A 19,130-nucleotide genomic window follows, 5' to 3' on the forward strand; every position below is an offset into this window, starting at 1 on the left:
TTACTAATTTCCTTCGACGATCGTGTCCTTCTCTCCACGCGCAATAATCTTAAACGACGGGGATTAAAGTCGAAATAATTCCTCTCCTTCCCCTGGAAATATTCCATTGTTGGTCCAAAGAATGGCATGAAAAATAATATCGGTCTAATATCGTATATACGCGCTCAGATGCGTGCACGGATCCGCGCGTACGTCTTCGTTCCGGGGAAAGAAGAAGAAGAAGAAGAAGAAGAAGAAGAGGAGGAGGAGGAGGAAGACCTTCGTGGAGTCAGGCTCGACGAGGGAGGACAATGGGATTAATGTTCGTTCCGCGCCTCCCGTGTCCGTCCTTCGGAACGGTCGAGAACGAGCGTGTCTAAGAGGAAGACACTCGAGAGACACTCTCCTCGTCGGCATTCGTCTCCGACGAACTCTTCCCCTCCCCCTCGATGTCAACCGAAGCGAGGAATCGCGATGTCTTGATAAAACGTGTACGCGTGTATTATTAACCTTTCGCGCTCCAACGGTGCACGTCTCGGCCACCACTCGGCGACGATATTTATTTACGTTCGATTTTTTTTTTTTTTTCTTTAAATATACGAATAGATTTCTAGAATTTCGCTTCACGCGTAATCTTATATACGATAACGTGGAATGATACGAACGGTTAGATTTTTTTTTTATATACGAAATTAGATCGCGGATAAAATTATATTTTCGTTGTTGGTCCGAGTTTTGTAAGCGTGCGATGAGATCAGTTCAAGTGAACTTTTCGTTATTAAATAACGAAATTATTTCTATTCGTTAAGAAATTGACGATAGAGAGAAGGATAAATGTAGAGAAAATGTAGTATGAAAATAAGAATAATAGACGTTATCGGGATCTCAAAACAAAAGGTGAAAAGACATCGAACGACATTTTATCGCGACACTCGCCCTGACAAACCGAGGATGCATCTTGGTAATTATTTCATTATTAAAATATTAAATACAAAACAACAATATTGTTCCTTTGCGTGTAAAGATATTAAAATATAAAAATTTTATACGTTAATTGGTGCGTGAAATCGTTTCGAGTTAGCTGAGAAATTGTTAATTTGCGTTAATTTCGTGCGGGAAATCGTTTGGAATCGTTGTTGGTTCGGCCGAGCGAAAAAGTCCTCGGAGTGCAAAGACGTTAACGCGTCCCCTCCGAAAGAGTGGCGTTCCTTCCTCGAACAAACTCTTAACTTTCTTTTAAAAAAATTACGTAATCCGATTTCTTTAACGCGATTTCGTTAACGTTAAGCAACAATGGAGCTGGAGAATTCTGTTCGCAAATTAATTCGTGTTAAAATATAAATCGTCCGCGGGGGACGAATTAATTTTAACGTCTCGTTACGTCCCCGGCTCCGTTTACCACTCGGCCAACTTGCCAGACGAAATCTTATGCCAGTGGAAATCCAATAACCGATCCACGCGCTCGTGTCGTTGGTTCGTGGCAACAACGCACGTCCCGACAATACGCGTGTCCCTCGTCGGTTATTACAACCGCCGTACAACCGATATCTCCGCGGAATTTCAAACAAGCCTGGGGGCTCGATGCACGCGCGAGGTGGCGGCTTCCTCCTCCTCGCGCTTTCCTTTGAAAACGGAAGAGGGTGCTGCAATCTCTAGTATCTGGTAATTCATGGTTATCATTGCGGGGTGGTTGCTCGCGAATTCGGATGACACGAATGGACGTGACGAGTAAAGGAAAGGAGAGATCTCTCTCATGCTCGATAAATGAAAATCTGTGATTGGAAGAAAAGGCGTTTGGAGAGAGGAGAAAAAAGAATGAGAATTAGATTGGAAATTGGTCGGCGAGTTTTCGGTACAGGTTTGAGTTTGAGCCAGACGGAAACGTCGCTCGCTCGCGTTATTTATAGTGAAATTTAGTCGCGAAACGCAAGAATAATATCTTGATTTATCCCCGGCGACGGGGGAAAGAAGAGAAGTTTGGTCGCGATCGAACGAGTCGAGTTCGAATTTATTTGTTAAAACAAATTGAAGCATCGTAATAAACGTTTAATTGGATTCTCACTTTTCCGATAAGAAAAGTGTATCCTCGTCCCTCGCCAATTCTTGCTGTATCGAAATCGAAACGAAAGTTTGTCCTCTCCTCGTTAACAAGTTTTCCTCGCAACCTCTATCGAGCTAGATCTTTATGCACGCGTTTTTCCCTCCTTCCCTCCACCCTTCCGTAGAAACGGTCGAAATTCCGGAGCGGAGCAAAGGAGTAACTCGATTAATTGCTCGTCTCCGGTCATGCACGAAGACCAAATCCTCCGCGATCGTTATTCCCCTGGGAATATTCCTGGAAGCGCGACGGGAAGAAAATCCGGAGGACAAAGCTCGGAAAGGAGAGGAAAAGGAAAGGAAGACTTGTGTTCCACGCGCGTCTTTAAATTTCCCATCGTGCCTCGTCGACCGTGAAAAGATTCCTCATCGGCAAAGACCGCCTCTCCTCCTCCTCCTCCAAACGCAACAACGGTTTCTCCTCTCTCGTGCGTCTCGTCGAGATCGTTTGTTTTTACTTGCTCGTAGGCGATGCCCGCCTGTCTCTTCTTTGACGAGCCAGAGGCGCATCCTCTGACTCGATCGTACGTACGTTTTCCTCGAGTTCGGGAATCGATGGACGCGCCGGGGCTCTCTCGAGTGGAAGGGAAGATCGTCTTCTGCCGTGACGTCGTGAAAACGATCGACGTCGAACCGCGAGACGGGCGGATCCGATTAAAATTCCGCACGCGAGAGAGATACGCGCGCTTCTTCTTCCATTTTGTTCTGGATCGAAATCGATGTCGGATGGAGAGATGAAGGATCGAAAAACTGTTGTCGAGCGTGGGTTTGCTCGAATCGAATTTGAATCGAACCATTGTCGAAATATTCGTTTCCAAAGTTGAAGCAGCTGTCCCCCTTCCATTTTTCGACTTCTATATATATTATTATTATTATTATTATTATCATCCTTTTCCGTTCATCTAACGTTCCGTTTCTGTTTCAGGTGAGTGGAAGCAGTAGCCATACAGAAGTAGAAACTCGTTCCGTAAGTAATTATCCACGTCCATTGAACGAAGTGGCGCGAAACCGCCATATTAAATCCACGACGAAACACCGGTTGCGTTGATCGAGTGACAACGATCGGTCGTTGTAGATGAACGGTGGAGAGAAACGGTGGGGCGTGTAATAATTATTCGGATCGGTGATAGGCCTCTCCACGAATAAAGACATTACGGCGGCTTCCCCTCGGAGGAAACGTTTTATTTTCGGAAACGGTGCCATGTGGCAAACCGGTCGGCCACTTATCCTCCCGGTTCATGAACGCGTTAACACGCGAAACCGGTGATTACCGGGGCTAGACAGCCGGCTCGGAAACGAAGGAACGAGGCATCCGCGACACCGATACTCGCCCCTCCCTTTCACACCGATAAAGCCGTTCAAAGGTTGCGTGATCGACAAGGGCGTGTCTATTATCGGAACTCACGCAACGCGTATTTATTAAAGGAGTCTCTTTTCTGTCGATCCTTTCCTGGAAACGCGAACGATTTCGTATCGATAACGTACGAGTTCCGTGTTTGCTCGTGTATCCTCGTTTCGATGTTATATCTCTCCGTTCTTTGCGTAAAAAAAAAAAAAAGTAGGGGAACGAATCAATGTGGGATAAAGAGGTTGGAATTGTTTTAACATTTTTTAATTTCTTCGTTAACGTTGCTTATAAATTGCTGAATAAGCGCCTCGACTTGTTCGCGTCATATATTAATACCTTACCTTATATATATTGAATGTTCATTGTCCCGATATTGCTCTTTTACACAAAAAAAAAAAAAAAAGAGAAGAAAGAGAAGAACGAACGAGACGATATAATCGCGGTTTCTTATATTTTTTACATTTTTATTTTTTCTAGCCGACCGCACGGTTTTCCACGTTCGAATCCGGTAATAAAAACTAGGAACGCCTTGCACGAAACTGGCGTCGTTTTTCGACTTTTCGTTTCGTTAACGTTACGAAACTGGTGGTACGTGCACCAGGGTATCGAGACTAATTAAGCGATTATCTCATTCGGTGTAGACGCGTCGCGCAGTTGCACAGCTCCAATTGCGGACAAAGGCCAATAAAAGCTACGTTTTTGTTACGAGAGAGCGTTCCTCTCGGTGCCGACCTACGCGATGCTTAACCAGCCTCGTGTTCCTCCGATTCATTCCTCCTCTCCTCTCTCTCTCTTCCTCATTTTTCCTCTCTTTTTTTCCTCTCCGCGAGCGTTCGCTTCGTCCTTTCTATTTTCTGCCCCGCACGGCCGCTTTCGAACTAGACCTCTCTCTCTTTCTCTCTCTCTCTCTCTCTCTCCCTCCGCGAATTCTAATTCCTTTTTTACGTACCTCCACGCGAAGCAAGATAACGCCACTGGTGGCCGTAACGAATTACAACGCCGGAAAGAAATATTATTTCTACCGTGGAAAACGTCCAACGTTTTCCGGAATTCCAATTACCGACCACCGTTATTATTGTATTTCGTTCGGTATCTGGGCTTGGCGCGCGCTTCCCCTGGCGATTTTTCCTTCCTCGAACGGGAACGGGAATCCGAAAGATTGGGCGCGCAAACATTCCCTATTATTAATATTAATATATCGAATGTTTGTCGTGGAGAGTATCGTACGGGTAGTCGAACGAAATTTTCATAATTCTAACCGTTGCGAGTGCAGTAATTTCGAAGCGTATTTTTTGTTTCCTTTCCACTCGCCTTGGAAAAACGCCTAGGAAATGGATCTCGAGCGTGCGTGGAAAAAACGTTTCATACGATCCTCGTTGGTGAACGATTCCCTCTCCCCGCGTTCCCGTGTTTATTACGTGCCACAAATTGCAACTTTCCCCCGTGGATAAAGAAGAAGAAGAGGAAGGGTAGCCCTTGTTCATACGATCCCTTGAAATATAACGCGGTATGCATAAATTTTCGCTAAGTATTCGTGCTCGAAACCCAATTTCGGCTCGTGGTTTATCGCCTCGGAACAGCGAACAACGCAGGGACAACGCCGTGTTATGCGCGTCCAGATACCATCGAGAGATTTTTTCCTTTTTTTTTTTTTTTTTTTTTTTTTCCGAAAAGAGACGAGGAGAAACACGCGCGGGGCGCCGTATCGCCGTGTCTCGTCGTTTTAAGCGAGAGATACAGCGCGTTTTACAGCACAATAGGTTGGGGATCCCATTAAAATTTTTCTGGTCGAACGCCACGTCATCCGCGCCACGGAGAGGAAAGTCGAAGACGAAAGGGAGAAAGCTCCTTTTTATTATCTCGGAGCTGCTTTCTCCGTCCGCTCGGCCTACCGATTCTCCTCGCTTTCGATCTCGAAGATCTCGTTTCCCTGACAAATTGCAGCTCGCCCCGAGCCACTCGAGGCCCCGAACTCGATAATGTCATTATCGCGTTACCGGAACCCGTTCGATTCTTCTCCCCTCGTCACGGAAACGATTGGTCATGGAACGATCGGGCTGGCTAATATATACCTAAAAACTAGAATTTTCTCGTTCCTTCACGGTGCCTCTTTCACGCCCCGGACACGCCTACTTTGGCCCCAACGTGTTACTTTTAACCGTTCCTTCTTTTCTCCCCCCTTTCGTGTTCTCGAGAACAAATCAATTCTCCCGAAATGGATCTGGAAATGGAATCAATATATCAGTTTATATCGAGAGAGATACAAACTTTCATTCTACATTGTACATATTTACTTATTAACAATTTCTTCGACGGCCAAATGCCTCGCTTATTTGCTCACCAAACGAATGGCGACCCAACACGCCGAAAACCGGGGGGGGAGGAAACCGGGAAGAATAATCGAGCAGGGCAAACTTCCTGCTGGAAACATCATCGATTAAATCCGGCAAATTGTTAATCGGGCGTGTGCTCGGCCGACCGGTTCGCTGGTCAATGTTCGACTCGAACCGCTCTTCCTGAAACGGATTCGACGTATCCGCGCGAACTTCCTTCCGAATCGTGAGCAGCTCGTCACCATCGGGAGGCAGGAAGGAGATCCGAGAGGTCGTGGACACCGGCTCGGCGTGGATGAGGATAGGATGGCGCGAAGGGAGGGAGGGTCGAGCAAGGAAGAGAGGAACGAATTCTAGTACGCCCGCCATATGTCACGGGGTCCTTTACGTAGTAGTAGTAGTAGTAGGAGGTGTCCTGGACGTATCTTATCTTCCGCTTATGGCCGCGAGAGTAATCCGAGCGGAAGACAAACGCGCACGAAATAAAATCCGGACCGGTTCGGGGACGGGACGGGACTTCCTTACCCTGTGTTGCCACCTCTCTCTCTCTCTGTTTCTTCGTCTGTTCGAGGGAAAAGGGAAACGTTTCTTCAGAGCCGTGCGATCTGATGACACTCTGGGAAAAGTGTCGAAAGTCGGGGAGAGGAATTCGTGGAACACGATCCATCTGGAGAGAGAGAGAGAGAAAAAGATATTTCGTGATATTTCTACGAACGATTCCGTAAATATTGCCTTCTTCAAATTTTTCTTCGAGTCAAATTTTGTATTCGCTGTGTCTCGAGATTGGAGAGGAGGGGAGGGGAGGGAAAATAATTTTGTAATCCTTGAGTTAAGCGTCAAACGCGTTCCATCCTCGTCATAATAACGGATTTTCTCGACTCGTCGTTTGAGAAAGTACTGGTCGGAGCAATTCTCACCGTGACACAAGAAACGAAAACGAGATCGAGCCGCGGGATAAACGTTTCTCGGGAACCCAGAACCGGTTGAACCGATTCGTCTCGACCGCCAAATCTGAACCCGCGATAACGCGCGTGCATACGGAATACGAGAACAAAAAAGGCGTAACCGTTACGAGACTTCTCCACGCGCGAGCAGGAAGAAAAGAATGGGACAAAAACGAAAACGTGGTTCCCCGACGAGATGTTATTAACCCTCTCCCCGTCGAAATCGAAATTGGCGCACACCTGTTTCTCTCTGTGAAAGCAGCTCTCAACTTTGCGCAGCGGGGCGTCGCTTTGCCTTTGCCCTCGAAACCGCAGCCATCGTGGAGGACAGTGTAAGAGTAATTAGCAGGAGGAAGGAACTCGAGAGAGGTCTTTAGCGCGTGGCCAATCGATTACCCCGGGTTCGTCACCTTCTCGACGTCTCGGGAAATGAAAAACTGCCTCGGGGCTGCCTTTTTCCCTCCGGCGCGCTCCGAGAAAATGCGAAAAGTTGGACGGGACGTTGTTGAAACTCGAGCCGATGAACGATGAACGATTTGGTGGGAGGACGTTACACGAGAAGGGTACATGATTCTCAACTTTTCGAACGAATTGGACAAAAGGGAAGGAGGGGGTCAGGTTTTCACGTTCCGAACAACGCGGTTAAACGCGTTGAGTTTAAAGATTATTTATATACAGCGTAACGAGCGAACCTCCTCTCTGAATTTCGTAGACGAATAACGTAGACGCGAAAAGAGACGGGGTGATAAAGATTCGTGGCGTCTCGTAGCGTATCGAACGAGTTCTCGGCATTATCCGAGAGAACAATGGATTAAAGGATTGGATGGCGGGTGAAAGGAAAATAGAGAGGACGCTGTCGCAACGAATAAGTAATAAGGAAACGGAGCGTTCCTTCCTTGGGAAGATGGCCGAGGGGCGGACAAGAAGCAGCGTGGTCGTGCACGCTCCTCGCTTGCCTCCAATGACCAGGAAGAAAATTAGAAATATCTGGCCGGTAGGGAACGTGCTCCTCGCTCGAGTCGTGGCATTATCGTTCCCCGTGTGTGTATATACTCGGTCGGTGCGCGGAGAGAGACCGGTGCGCTCACGTTCTCGCGTAAGAGACAACGGAGAGGACACGCGGGTAGATAGAGGGGGAGGAGAGAGTTGGGATGGAGGGCTCGTATATTCGTACTCGCACGTGCGCCAGAAACGACCACCGTTCCTTTTATCGTTATATACATTTATACCCTCCTCAATCTCTATCCCCCCCCCAATCCTCTTCCGTCCCGGTGATCGTTTCCGTTCAACGTGGTATTAAGTACGATTTAATTAAACGGGCCATTGTCGAGAAACGTACACAGGTATGTATAGTTGGCGGGAGGGGAGGGGAGGAATGAGGACGACAATTGCCAGCTTTAAATCGACGGGGTATATTTCTTTCAACACCGACCGGTGGTGAAAACTCGGTCCCCTCCCTCTCTCTCCGTTTATACGAATTTCCATCTCTTTGTTCTTTGACGACGAGATTCGCTTCCGAGAGAGGTGTGCCCGGTATTTTTGTCTCTCTGCCCGAGATTTCAACGCGCCACGAAATTGTCCGTCGCCACCGACAGCGGCGATCTGTTGGATTGGAAGAAAAAGAAGAAGAAGGGTTCGCGTTGTTGTCCTTACATTTACGAGAAACGAAAATTCGTCGTTACTTTTTAACGAAATGGAACGAAAGCGCGGATTTCTCGGGCTCTCTGGTTCGAGCAACGAGCTCGAGGAGAATTTCCCGACCTGAAAATGACGGATCCATTGTTCCCGGAACGTGGAAGGGAACGAGTCGAAGCAAATACAAGGAAAATTGCTGGTCGGCGTCGTTTTCCATCGGCGAATCGAAAAATTGTGCACGCCTGTTCGAACGGTTGGTCGGTCGATAGGTTCGGTCGAAAATGAGATTCGGTCACTCTGCCAATCTCGTGATTTCGATGGACGATCCGAGAGAGAAAGAGAGAGAAGAAAGGAGAGAGGGAGAGAGAGGCGGACAGACGGCAGTCGTTCGAACGATCGAGGTTATTCGAGGGATAATAACGGTCGTAAAAAATAATAGGGATCGAGGTGAATCCTCGTACAGTCCGCTCGATATTTAGAGGATCTAATGACACCGAATTTATGAGCCAGGTGCGCGCCGATTTCAGCGTGAAATACCAAATGAGAGAGAGAGAGAGAGAGAGAGAGATGATCAACGTTTAGTTGTATAAATCACGAATGTAGCAAGTACTTACATCCTCGTGATTCAATTTCCTCTCCTTTTCTCTCTTTCTCTCGTGCGACAGAAACGGGACGATGGGTCGTCAACCGCGTGTCCTCACGTACTCGAGCAGGCCGATTCCTTTGGTCGGAAACGAGCCGAGGTTGATCCAAAATCCTCGAAGAAGAAGAGATAATATTAATGCTCGAAGTGGCGGCACCAATTTTTCCTCGTCTCTATCTCGCGGGAAAGGAACAATGGAACGACGAGTTTCACTCGTCTCGAAAAGTCAACGTAGCGTCTACCTTCGATAATATCGCGAAGAAGAAATTTCCCAAGAATCTCGAAATACGCGGGAGAAAGATCGAGAAAACAATATTTATCGGAGTCGTGGTCTTCTCTTGGTCTAATCCTTTCATAAATAACAAAGTATTTACGTAAGGCTTCGTAAAAAAAGAAAAAGAGAGAAAAAGAGGAAAAAAGTGAATGGCGAGTTTCAGATTATGGCAAAGGTCTTCCACGACAATGGCCGTCCGTGTTTTCCGCTTCCTGCCCCGTTCGCCGTCTCCTTCGGACCTTTGTCCTGGCACCGAGCATCTCTCCTTCGCGCGCGCGCACACTTGTACGGTATATTGCACGCTCGTGTGGGTGTGCGTGGTAAACGCGACCGAAGGGAGAACGTTTTACGGGTTTTACCGCGGCATAAAGCGTTCGAATAGATCGAAACTTTCTTCCTCCGCTCGCTCGCTCGCGTGCACGATTCAAGTGTGCGTGCGTATACTTTCTACATATATCGTACATTCGGTTGGATAGGGGATTAATCGGATAGGGGATAGCTGGAATTCGTCGATTCGTAGATGGAATATTGTTGAACGTGCGACGAAAGATGGACCGTTGTCGTGTGCGATTCGAAAATGGATATATTCCATCCGGCAAAATTCGGTATCGATTTTTGTTAAATTTTCTTCGAGTTTACTCGAATATTACTCGAAAGAGTATTCGTAACTGGGGGAGGGGGGAAAAAAAATAAGATCTCGATATCGAGCGAATAATAAATCGACAGATGTTACGCTCGTGGCGCAAACTCGATGTTTACCGTTCTGGTGACTTGGGTTGGTGGAGCAAAGGGTTCGAGGATTCTTTAATTAAATTGGATCGCTGGAATTGGACGATGAACAACGGAGGTTGCCGCGGTTCGCCCATCGCCATTATGAAATTTGCCGGGAAACCGGGTTTGGTTGGCCTGTCGACGCAGAAACATCTCGCTCGGTTTAGGAATCGTGGCAGAGCGTTTCGGCTTTCAGCCTGGCAGGCTAATCCTCCAGGCTTTGTCGCCAGCAGCCACTTTGGTTCGTCAGGCCTCTTTGATCAGGTGCGCGGCTCTGTCGTCCTTTTTTGTTCTTTCACCTTGCTTTTCTTTTTTTTTTTTTTTTTTTTTTCTTCCTCCTCTTCTTCCTTCTCGACGACATGTCTCAGTTTCCTCGAAACGTTCCTTCGATCGTTCGAAAATACATACGTACATATATACGTTTGCACGCATCTATTTCCTTCTTTCTCGCTCGAAAGAAGATATTCGATTCTCGATGTCGTGAAAATGGACGAACGGAATCGTGATTCATCGGCTCGAATATCACGCGAATGATAATTATACAGAAGTGGTTACAGCCTCGTAAACGGCATATATTCGGGGAAATCGACCGGGATTATTCTCGCATATCCCAGTATTTCCAAGACCCGATACGAGAATATTCGGGTAAATGTATCGGCCTCTGAGCTTGGCAGATGATAATGATTGGTCCAATCGTGTGCTCGATACGATCGATAATCGGAGAAATACGATTATCATCGTCGATTTTCGGCGAGGAGCAACAACGAACGAATCCCTTTTCTCTCTCTCTTTCTCTCGAGGCGGTGAGTAAGGATGAGCGATGGGCGATGGATTAAACGATCGTGTTGAGAGGTGACGAGAGGTTGAGAGACCCGCGTCAAAGGTGGGAAGGAGAGGTGTTCGAAAAGCCAGGATCCGCCACGGAAAGATGACGATACCGCGCGGCGGCAGGAAAGTGGCAGGAGGACCTCAAGCTGCGAGCATAATGAGCGGCTGGCGGGTAATGAAGATCGCTCAATCTCTTCCAGCGCGCCATCTTCTCAAAGACCGTACTCCCTTAAGTCCGATCCCGACCACTAATCCGTTTAATCTCGAGATAATTAATGACCGTTACGCTTTAATAATTCTTGCTCCCCCGTGGAAACTTCGAATCTCACGAATATAATCGGACGTTTGACGTATGGAATACGTTTTTTTTTTTTTTCTATAGATCCTTCCCCAGATTTATATATATATATGTATAGTTTAACTTTTCCCGTTGAAAATAAAATTCGCGAATCGTCAAAGAGGAGAGAAAGGAAAAGAATAAAGTAACGGGTAATAACAAAATTCGTCGAGAAATCTTTTCAATATATTGCGCAAATATAATAAACTTCTTTTTTTTGGAAATCGACGTTTTCGAACACACGAGTTCTTTCCACAAATATGTATATTTTATTTCTCGATTGTCCTCGAGAAGGGGGGAGAGGGCTAGGCTCCAGGTGTTTTCAACGTTTCCTCGTGACACGCAAAGGGGACATCGGCGTGGCAGGACCCTGTCACCGTCCCAGGAAGCCGTTTACCGCGCGCACAGTTTACACACAGGATTTTCGAAAGAGACGGCTTTATCCGCGCGTATAGGCGCGTTTGCATCAACGTCGTTGTATCGGGGACGTGTTTGTGGACGGGGACCCTACCTAAATGCACTCCCAAATGTTTGCGCACACTCTGTCTGTTGTGGTCTTTTTTACGATGAATTTTTGTATATGCAAATACGACGACAGTCGAAGGGACGGGGATATAAACGACGGGCATTCGTGGCGGAGGCCCCTCGAGAAAATTCTTCGTTCCTCCTCTTACGAAATCGATTCCGTTTCTTACAATTTGATCGCTCTTCTCAGATCGAACTCTCGATCAAAGAGATTCTCGTTCGACTTTCGAAAGAGAGAAAGAGAGTTGAAACGAAGCGGGTATAGGTGTCCTATAAGGGAGCGAGCATACCTGGACCCTCAACCAATTATCCCCCGCGTTTCACCCAACTGCTCCAACAACTGACTGTTGTTCTTCCAACCTTTTCAACGGACCTCCTCCAAACCGCTCGAGAGATAATTCAGACATCATCCCTTCGATTTATCCGGCGAACGAGGGGACGCGTTTGGGGTCTCGCGTGCCAACTGACGTCTCCCAAAACCGGGCCAGATTATAAACTGGCGATCGCGGGCCGACCTCGAGCAGGGAGAGAGGGTGGATCTGGGTTGGGAAAAAAGAACTCGAGAGATGGAGAGGTTTTCCCCGAGCGAAACAGGGGACATTTCGGGGACGAGAATTCGGGGATGAAAAGTGAATAGAGGGAGAGAGATAAGGAGAAGAGGTCTTTTTCTCGCTGAAGCCACGGGGGGGGGGGAGGGATTAAAGCGTTAAGAGAGCCGATTCCACTCACGGCGCGAAGCCTCGCACGCTCGAATCGATCTTCAGGGATTTCTCGCGCCGGTGTCCTCGATCGTGGGGACGAGGCGAGCGGTGGATGGGCTTCTTCACGGCCGATTAAGTAGCGCCGCTCTGTGTATCGGGACGAAAAGCTTCGTGGAAATTTCCACGTTGATCGCAGCTTTCGACTCGGCGAAAGAGATTCTTCCCCGAGATTCTTCTTCTCTCCGCTTTTGGCAGAGAAGTCGAGAATTCGAGCGGAACCTCGAGGGGAGAGTGGAAAAAAAAAAAAAAAATTGTAAAAGAGAAAAACGTTGCGTGAACGTTTCGATCGTGGAAGTTGATGTTTGAAAGAATTTAACGCTTCCCAAATAAATGGCCGACGTTCGAAACGCGCGCGGGGGATTAAAGACGCGCTCCCGGTTACTCTCGCTCTGATCCGCGCGAGAAGAGCGATCTCCGAAAACTCTCTGGCTTCTCAAAGTTTCCTCCAGTTTCATCGGCCGACGAAACTCTTGCCGCTTCTCCACCGACCGAATCACTCCACTCGTTTCGTGTCTACTACGCGGTAAAATCTCCCTGGCATCTTTAATTAAACGCCGCTTTAATCGTTCCTCCGTCGAATTTTCTTGTAGCCCGACGTATATTTCGACACCTTCTTACCTGGCGAAGAAACGACACGAATAAGGCGTCCCAAATGGTCGGTGATAATTATTTCCGCTTTATTTATATCTCGTAAAATACTCGGGATTTCGAGCGAATACGAATTCCTCGACGACACTTTTTACCTACGAATAATCTCGCGTGACAAATTCGAGGTGGCACTTTACGTTACGGCCGAGTCGTGAGGAGAATTCGTTCGTCGAACGATCGCTACCGAAATTTCTTACGACAATGTTCTCGACAAAAGCGAACGATTGTTGCACGGTCGGCCATCGATCGGAAGATGAGACACCCGCAGATGAGACGAAATCGTCGCGTTTCGAAGAGTTTGCAAGCAGCTACCTTCCCAGAAGGAAGGAAGGAAAGGAGGCTTGCGTGTCGAGGAACGGATATCGGGTTGACTGGCAAGCGTGGCGAAGGTTGGAGCGTCGGTGCGTGCGAATATCGAAAGCATTGTTCTCACCGGCGCCCCGCCGCGGTGCTCATCGCGCTTTCAAAGCGTCTTCTCCGAGTCCTCCGGATGGATTTATGAATTTACGGTCACCCTGGTCGGCGGGAGACTAATTGGGCGGCGTGAAGGGAAATGGAAAGCGGGTCGTGTCTGTCGTCCTTCCGTTTCGCGAAAAACCGGGCCTCCGGGTGATAATTGCTGTAATTTTCCCAACCTAAACTCTAAAGTTTCCGTGTTTCTCGCGTGGAAACTTTCACCGAATCGTCACAATCCTCTAACGATTATGATTCATTAACCGTTTCAGGAGATTAGACGGCCTCGTAAAAGCGGATTCGTAATTGGCCCGTTCTTGCTCTTTCGAATTCCTAACGTTTCCTAACGTTTGGAAACCTCGTTCGATCCTCTCTCTTCTTCCTGCTAGAAATCGAACGCGCGATCGAACCAAAGAAATTAACATCGATTTCAGAAGTCGAAGATTTATGGGATGGAATCGTTCGGTTCGGGATTAATCGAACACGTTCGAGTACCGTTACGCGATCTTTCTTCGAGAAATTGGATAACGAGACGCGTGTACACATATATAAACGCGTTTGCCTCTTTGGTTGAAATCGAGTCCACGAATGGAGAGAAGAACCGGCGGTGGCCCCTTTCCTTCCCACAGGAAAACGTGTAAGGGAAAAAAAAAAGACCGGCCGGACCTTTTCTAGGTTGCAACGCCTAGCATTTACATGTCGAGATAAGCTAATGAGACGTCCACCGGTTCGAGGTAAACACGGCCTCGAGTTTTTGAATTCCACGAAACGCGACTGCCATTCCGGCTTATTAATCCACCGATAGCGAACCTGGTCGAAAATCGGCTTTATCGTATCCGTTGTTCCCTTTTTATTTCTTTTTTTTTCCCCCCCGTTGGTGAATTTTTCTTTCCTCGCTTTTCAATTCCTCCAATTTCACAAAGTAAAATAGTTGGATACACGAAACGGTAGGGCAGGCAGAGTTAATAGCTCGAAATTTTTATTGCTTCTAAAAATATAAAATCCTAGAATAAATCTGGATCAACGAGTTTTTAAAAAAATTTTTTGAGACATCGATGAATCGTTAAATCTCCTCGGGACCATCATTTGTACTTTTAAACTCTTCGATAAATATTTCAAAACTGTCTAACATTTTCTCTCCGGTACAGGAGAGAATAAGAATCCTAAGAAATAAAAGGACAGAGATCCAGAATTAAATATATGTATATCTACAGAATTAAGAAAGGTGAAATTTTCAGTCACGTCACTCTTTTCTGTCGCATCAACCTCCCGTCTTAAAATCCTCCGAAATAAATCCGTCTGTTCATCGCGGATCCCGCCTTCATCCTCGCTCCTCCCTTTTTCCTCGAGCAACAATGGAAAAGCGCGAAGGTGCGCGCGTTGCATCGCATTTTTCTTGATATATATATATATATATATGTATATACATATATACACATTCCCCCTCCCGTTTTGAAATTCATCATGGGAAGCTACTTCATAGAACGCAGCCCGGATGAATTATGTCGCGGCGTACCTCGCAGCTATCTTCGTTTTTCGCCCGCTCGGCGTAGTAATCCCGGCCCGCGCACGTGCTCCTGAATTTCCACGTTTAAATTCGCGGGGCGACGTTTCGAGTATGCGACCGCGGAACGTACGAGCCGCAGAGCCCCCGTATCTCGCCGTGAAATAATTTCCAAGCGTCGCCAGACCCGCGATCGCCTCGCGCGTTCCACGGATATATTAACGGCCACTTTACGTCGCAACGATTAACCGCCAGCTTTCCTCCTCTCCCCGTCTCCGTGCGCGTATTAATCCGTGCCGCGAGAATCGCGTGTTTTCGTCATTTTGACACGAATTTTGACTCGCGACATGAATTTGTTATCATTGGAAGTTCAACAGGCTGACGATTTTCGACGGTTTTTCTGGAATGGAGCCACCGTCGACTCTTCTCGATTATCGTCTCGATTGAAACGTCGAGATAAGAGGTGGATACCTGCTCGAGCGAGTCGACATTATCCGATTAAATAACAACGATTTCCAGAAACGAGGGAAGAAAAGGAGAGATTGGAAGATGTCGAAGAGATCTTGCGTTTTAAATCGTGATGAAATCGGCGTTACGACGAGGCGTTGTGAAAGCGATCGATTGCGTGCCGTCTCTTCTTCTTGATCGCGGCGCGGGTAATAAACGGGGTAATAAACGGGGAGACGAAGAAATTAACATTGTGGCAAATTGCGTTTCGCAATGGGCGAAACGAAGCGGGGACCGTTATCAGGCAAACGACTCCGATACAGGGACGATAATGTAAATACGGGACAGTGGAAGGCGTTTATCGTTGTTCCCTCGGCCAGGTTCACGCCCGCGGATTGACGACCTCTGCCAGTCGAAGGTACATACGCAATTTATTCCCTGGCTATAAATCATGGTCCACCTACGTCCTGTAATTTCTTTTTGGATCATAAATCAGCTACGCCTCGACACCCATACGCGCGCACCGTAGACATCGCCACGGTTGAGACGGTATCCGCGATGAGAAGATGTGAAAAGTTAGGTGGGTAGGTAGGTGTATCCATCTTTTCAACCGTCGTTAAAAACTCTCGGCCCTTGGCTCTTGTTATTCGGTACGCACAGGTGCGTCCAGTTTATCTTTTTCGATATTCTGGAAAGGAACGCTTCCGAGATCCATCTTTTTGTTCTTTTCAACCGTCGTCAGATCTTTCCTTTTCCTTTTTGTCGCGAATATCGTGGAGCGCGACTCGTTTATCTCCGATTTCGGCGAGGCGCTTCGAAATTCCTTTCAAGATTCTATCTTTAAAGAACTTGTCCGTGGAATAAACGCCGAAGAAACGTTTCGTTTTCGAAAGATCCGATCGAACGAGATTAATCTCGTCGAAGAACCAAAAGGTTAAAGAAGAAGCCGCTTCGAAAAATTTAACCGGGGGGGGAGGACGAATTAACAGAGGGACACAGCTCCATTAATATCAATTTTATTGGTCGCGCGTATTTGGGAAGCGCGTGCACAGCTCGCTCGAACCGTTTATAGCGACGATATTTTAAATACCCTGTTCCTCGAACGCGATGGACTTGGAGGGGCTCGGTCATCTCTCGGTTGACACGACGGCCGCCTTTGAAGATCGAGGGAAAATCGTTTCGTCGTCGACACGGTTTCCCTACACCACACGGCTCTTTGTACCCGTGCTGCTTAATCTTATCGGTGTTCCCGTTATCGTCTTTACACGATCCGCTACGATCTCTCTCTCTCTCTCTCTCTCTCTTTCTCGTCACGGTCGAACTCCATCGAGTCGTGACTCTCCGCGAGACGTGTCTCATGTTTATTTAAAAGCACGCGGCGATCGCCGCTTGTAATCGAGGACACTGGTTCTCGAAAACGGGGAAATGCGTGAGTTTGTCGTCCGATAAGGCGTCGATAACGATTTCGACGACGAACGTTTCGTCGTGGAAAGAAATGGACTTGGAAAGGACTGAAAAGTCGCGTTGTATTTGGTAATCGGTTAAGAGTCGCTTGTTGCGCGACGAGATCCGCTTTCTCGAAGTAACCCTCTTCGGGAAAGAATGTTCAGGTCGGGGAAGGTATTATTAACGCCTTTATCTACCCTTTCGTTTTTCCAACGAAATTTCCGTTCCTAGCAACGAACTTTACGTTCCTCGACCATTATCGCCTCGTTTTTGTCCGAAAGAGAGAGGGAGGGAGAGAGAGAGAGAGAGAGAGAGAGAGGCTCACCTCCCCCTGAGATACGACAAGTTCCTCGGTCTATTTGCCCGGTTAGATACACCGGCTATCTCGCGTGTTTTTGAGGAAGGTTAAACAAACTTGCGACGCCCGAAAACCGGCGAAGATTACCCGTGTTTGTCGAACGATGCATCATCCCTCGCAAACAGAGCGCGCGATCTTCCTCCACGGGGATGGAGATTCGGCTCGGGCGCGGCCGAGAGTAACCAGCCTCGTATTTGCTCGCCTCGTGAAACTCTTAACCGAACCGTCCCCCCTCGATTTCGATCCCCTCGCCAACGAACGCCTCCTCGCCGAGATCGGACAATTGGAAAATTTCGAATCGAATTTCCTTTCCTTTCCTCCAATTCGTCAGAGAACGAGAGAGAGAGAGAGAGAGAGAGAGAGAGAGAGAGAGAGAGAACCGTTTCGAGGAATAATCGTGACACGCGTGAGTCATCACCCTGTGAGTTAACCACGAAACAAGAAACAAGCACGGCCGCGGCGTCTCGCGAAACAAGACGAATCCTCGCCCGAAACGCGAACGTATACGCGGGGACGATAAATCGCTAGGCGTAGACGCGATGGCGGCCACTTTCCTCCGCTTCCGTCAAACGCGGCGGCCACTTTCGTCTCACGGAATGCATTAACGCCTTTCCGGAGCGGGGGCTCGTCGTCTCTGCCAAGCATCCACTCGGCGTCACGGTGCACAAGCTTCACAAGGATGTTTAGCAAACACTCGGAAAATTCGCTGCATCACCTTTCGGCTTGGCGTTCGGCAAACAAGCCCCGGTTGGAGCGTTTCCAGAAAAGCTGTCGCGTAGGTAGGCGCCGGCGTCCACGAATAATCTCCTCCGAGATCCGATCTTTATATTCGTGCACGTTCTCTCTCTCTCTCTCTCTCTCTCTCCCTCTCCTTCCTTCTTCCCTCCCCTTTCGACCGATCGCACAACTTTCCATTCCATTAACGCGTGCGAACGAACGGTCGAAGTGGGTGGTTGAGGGTGGACGGACGGACGTAGAAAGCGCAAGCTTACAATATCGCGAGTAATACGATAACCACAATGGACTATTTCGGCATCAACCTGTTCCGCAAAGCTCTGCCCTTTCCGTTTGAAGTTCCCGACTCGAGGCGCCGGCCGCGCGGGCTCCCTTTCACGATCCACCAGCCCGAACGAAAGGATTTCTAAATACTCGTTCGCGGTATTTGCGGATATCCGTCGGGTAGTCCCCGCTAGGCCTCGAAATACCTCGAAGCATGCGGCACAGCCATCCACATGGCGAGGGTGTGGGAAACAGGGGGTGGCGAGGATGGAGGAAGAAGGAGAAGGGAACAAACGACGGGACCTTCTCTCACGGGGCGCGCCTGCAATCCGATCCTCAAAGCCCATCGGGTAAATACACCCGCGCTATCCGGGAGGGGAGGAAGGAGCGTTTAATTAATTCCATCCAATATACCGCCGGCTGGAACATACCCGCCAATTCCGTTTTCCACCATACGTACGATGCGTACGTGTTGTTGCGTCGTGGTCGGTCAAAGCGTGCACCGCCGTTTCAGATTCCACGTAGATCCGCGTAGTATATGTATTTATATGTATTATCGATTATCTTGACGAATTTGGAATCGCAGACGCGTTTGCATTTGTCTTCTTCTTACTCTCGTTTCGAATGTGTGTTTGCGTGTGTGTAAGTGTTATGCGTCGATAGTATTCGTATATAGGCGAAGCATCGGTGCGGCAAGTTGATATTTCGACGGAGTTGTGCAGTCTGCCGTCTGCTTTGCGTGGGCAAACTCCAGCTGTTCGCGATCGGAAGAACGCTCGAGTGGCCGCGCTCCTGACCCA

The 19,130-nt window shown here is 48.0% G+C and overlaps 1 protein-coding gene across 3 annotated transcripts in view; it reads left to right on the forward strand.

Moving 5' to 3' along the window:
* pxb (putative Hedgehog signaling attenuator pxb) overlaps positions 1-19,130 on the forward strand; it is a 205,861-nt gene that overhangs the window by 115,812 nt on the left and 70,919 nt on the right. The window lies entirely within an intron of this gene.

This window comes from Apis florea, unplaced genomic scaffold (assembly GCF_048593485.1).
Source record: "Apis florea isolate Af1SG1 unplaced genomic scaffold, ASM4859348v1 contig_2350_pilon, whole genome shotgun sequence".
Lineage (NCBI taxonomy): Eukaryota > Metazoa > Arthropoda > Insecta > Hymenoptera > Apidae > Apis > Apis florea.